This window comes from Carassius gibelio, chromosome A9 (assembly GCF_023724105.1).
Source record: "Carassius gibelio isolate Cgi1373 ecotype wild population from Czech Republic chromosome A9, carGib1.2-hapl.c, whole genome shotgun sequence".
Lineage (NCBI taxonomy): Eukaryota > Metazoa > Chordata > Actinopteri > Cypriniformes > Cyprinidae > Carassius > Carassius gibelio.
Genome location: NC_068379.1, coordinates 5,715,009 through 5,719,296, shown reverse-complemented (window position 1 = coordinate 5,719,296; position 4,288 = coordinate 5,715,009).

The window sequence follows — 4,288 nt, the reverse complement described above, 5'->3', positions numbered from 1 at the left end:
TTGGGATGTCTGCTTATTTACACTTAACTGTCCAACATCCTTTATCTCAATAATAATAAAAAAAATGTTTATTGTGATTATTTGAATATTTTCAGCAACAGATGCACAAATACAGTACACTATGAAAACACGTTTGTTGTACATTTCAATGGAGTTTTGTAATATATATATATATATTATTGTCCTAAATATGGGCAAAGGCAGCTGTGGAAATGAATCTGCTTTATCTTTTTCACCAAATTCTAACCTATCATTGAAATAAAATTATTGAAAGTGAAACTCCCATTATGAAATTATAAATGTTTTCTCCAATGCATGTTGGCCACAATGATTGGCACCCCAAGAAATATAGTGAGATGATATAGAGAAAAATATCTATGAAGTATATTCCCATTTTTTAGCACACCGGAGTGACTAGGAGCATGAGATTGTCCAGCCATGACTTCCTCTTCCACCGAATTATAAATATGAGGGACACAAAGGCCAAATTTCCTAAATGTGGCAGTAAGATATAACTAAAGCGTTAAAAAAGCCCATCAGGACAATAATTAAGAAGTTTCAATCAAATAAAGATATTACAAATTTACCTGGAAGATGACGTGTTTATATCGTCCTAATGCACGTTGATGAGGAGAATCACAGCTGGAGAATTGCAGAGATTAGTTGAGTCTTGGGGTTGGAAAGCCAAAAAAATTAAATATCAAACAGCCCCTATCATCATCACACATTGTTCGGGAGTATTACATGAAAAATCCTCTTCGCTCATCCAAAACCAAACTTTAGCATATTCAGTTGTCAGACACGATTGGAACTTCAAATGGCACTGGCTTCTATGGTCAGATGAAAAAAAAAGAGCTTTTTGGCAGCAAACCCATCAGATGGGTTTAGTACAAAGAGGGATAAAAAGTACCCCATGCCCACATATACTGCTGGATCTTTAATGTGGGCCTGTTTTTCTACCGGAGGTCCTGGACATCTTGGTCAGATATGGGCATCATGGATCCTATCAAATAGCAACATAAAAAAAAATCTAGACCTGACTGCCTCTGTTAGAAATCTTAGAATGGGCCGTGGTTGAATCTTCCATCAGGACAATGATCCAAACAAACATCCAAACCAACACAAAAATGTCTCGCTGGGCACAAAATGAAGCTTCTGCCATGGAGTTCCCTGACCTGAACCCTATAGAAAAAGAGGGATGAACTGAAGAGAAAAAGTTATCTGGAGTGATTCTCTATGAAGGGATGGTCTCTGATCTCTTTTCAAGTGTTCTCCAAACTCATAGACAACTTAGAGCTGTTATCTTAGGAAGAGGAAGTTGCAGTAAGTGGGTGCCAATAATTGTGGCCAATGTGAACCAGGGGAAAACACTTATTTCATAATGAGATTTTCATGAGAAAGATCAAATGGATAAACTCCTTCTCTGAATATTTAAAACATGTTAGACAAATGTACTTGTACTTATGATGAAAAATATATCCATTGAAAAAAAAAAGTAGAAAAAATAGAAACGCTGCTCAATGGAATGCAAAAAAAAGTGCTCTGTATATGACCCAAATGTGTCAAAAAATCTGTTAGATCTTCAGTTTAAGCAGCTCATCATTGTGCAGATCAGTTTTTCAAACTCACGGGTCGCAGCTTAGACAAGTAGAGTTGTGTTTCAAGGGCATAAGCGTAGTAGCTGCAAAAATGGACCATTTCATTCTTGGGGTCAGTGAGAAGGAGGAAAAAGGTCAGGAACAACTCAGAAAAACACTTTACTCACATTATAAGCTGGCCTCTAGAGGAAAACAAAAACATATGATAATATCCCTTTGGGCAAAAGCTGTCAAGGAATTTTTTTTTTACTGCCTCTTACAGCCACTCCTTACTGTAACTAAATGTGAAAAAAAAAAAATGCTATCCTCAAGAGCTGGAACAACATATTTGGTGTTTATTATACAGTGATGAGGTTCACAGTAATTTCAGGCTTTGTAATGACATGCTGGCAGAAGAATTTCAAATGGCAGCAAGTCTTACAATAGAGTAGATTTAAGGAATTGCCCATTAACGCAGGGGCGTCGCACCCGTGGGGGATGTGGGGGTTTTAACACCCACACTTTTCCCGGTGAGAGGGTTCAACACCCGCACTTTTTCTGCAGTTTTTCCGCAGTTTTGCACAAACGCCTTACTACAGTCTCTCCTCCGTTTCTCTAACCGCTGTGTGTCTGTCTGCGCTCGCCGCGGCTGCCTGCTCCTCCCTCCCTCTCAAAGGACACCGGCTTTGAGTGTGACCGGCTGATGATTGGCTGTTCTGCCTTAAGTCCCGCCTCTCTTGGGGTGTTATTGGTTAGCTCGTGCTGAGGAGGCGGGAACTTATGGTTATGGTTATTTACATCTCCCTTTTCAAGGTACTTTGAATGAGTGTTTATGCTTTCGAGTTTTTTTGGGAAGATGTTCTGTTATCGTTTTGTTGACATGTCAAGTGTTTTCGGTATTATATGTAGTTTTTTAGACTAATGCTAATTGCTATTATTGGGATATTGTTCAGCAGCTATTGTTTGCATACCTGTTGAAGAACTATGAAAGAAAATTTTATATTATTTTAATGTTTAAAAACAGTAAATTGTTACATTATTTATACCACCAGAGAAAAAGCTTTGTGTGGGCGTTTTTTTTCTCTCCCCTTTTCTGAGTTTTTTTTTTTTTTTTTTTTTTTCAGCCAAATGCTGCAAGCCAAAATCCGGCACGACACCAGAGAACTTTAAGCCCTGCATTTCGTACCCCTTTGTCAATGTATTTATCATTTTTATTGTTTATAAACAAATCACATCCATCCCCCACACTTTTGAAAAGCTTGCTACGCCACTGCATTAACGTACTGATGAAAGCCCTCTGTGCCGTCATCCACACCCAAAAATCGCACCATTACAAAAGGTGGCTCTCAGCAGCCTTTAGCCAACACAAGCAGAGACCAATTGACTTTATTAGGTTGGTCTCACATCCCAACTGGTGTGGTCTGACATCAGACAGGCTTAGTCTTAGATGTGAATCCCCCCTTTGGGTCTGCCATGATTCAGGCTATGATATCACTTCCTTCCCAACCCTAACACAACGACTGTGTTGCTGGGTGAATCCATTGTGGAGGAATATACAGTAAATAATATCCACCTACCTCATTCTCACTGCTTTTTATTTTGTGTCCTCAATAAAAGAGACTTAATTAATGTTTTGTTCGAAATAATATGTTGCTTTACCACATATGGTTGGAACTCGTTCAGCGCCAGTTGTATGTTTTCTTAATGGATTATAACAAATCACATTTGGTTATGGACTGACTCACAATAATTAGCACTCAGTCCAATGCGACAGACAAGCTGCCGTGATTTATCGCCAAAATTCTGATGACAGCTGGGTGTAGAAAGTCTTTCAGATTCATTTCCTCTATTCATAAAGGGTACGAACACTCATAAAAGCTATTTCTCATTTAATTTTGACATAAATACAATAGCTGCCACAGTTCAATAAGGTCACGGCAGAGCAGTGGCGTCCTTTATATTAGTTAAAGGTTGGTGGGAAAGATAGCTAGCAACATCTTGAAGATTCCTGAAACCACCTTATTTGTTTCGACCTTTCAGAACATGAACCAGATGTCATTTGACCGTCACACTATGGTCGTCACCCAGCACCTTTCATGAAAGGAGCAGGCAAGAGTCAGTGACTCGGCAGGACGGCTGTAAGCTAACACCGGTGCCAATTTCTCTGAATCTATTAGCAGTTAATTTCCATTTGTGACCACAGGCCATTGTTTCACCTCAAAGTAAGGAGTATCGAGTGACCGTAACCAGGACGTCTCAGACAACACGACGGCGCACATGGCAGAGGTTTCTGTTGTGCTTGTGGGCTGAAACTGAACTCTCGGGTGGGTGGTACAGGGCTCTCCCACAGCCCTGAGCTAGTGAGGTTGGCCCTGTTTACCATGGAATCATCCCGTGGTGGGAGAGCATCAGCTTCAAGAGGTTTTCAAGACCCCTCATTCACTTGAGGAGCAGCTGAGTCATTTCAAAATATCAGTGTTTACTGGGGCTTAACATGAGAAAGTGACCCCTTGCTGCTGTGGAGAGAACTCAATGTTTACTATGGTTGGACATGTGTTTATCCAAGTGACTGAAAACACATTAATTCACATGTGAGTGAGATGAGGCAAACCTAGAGTTGCTGTACACACCGGACTTACATCAGCCTGACATATGATAATATCATTGCTTTGAACTTGCTGCTTCCTGTTTCCTGACAAAGTCATTCCTGA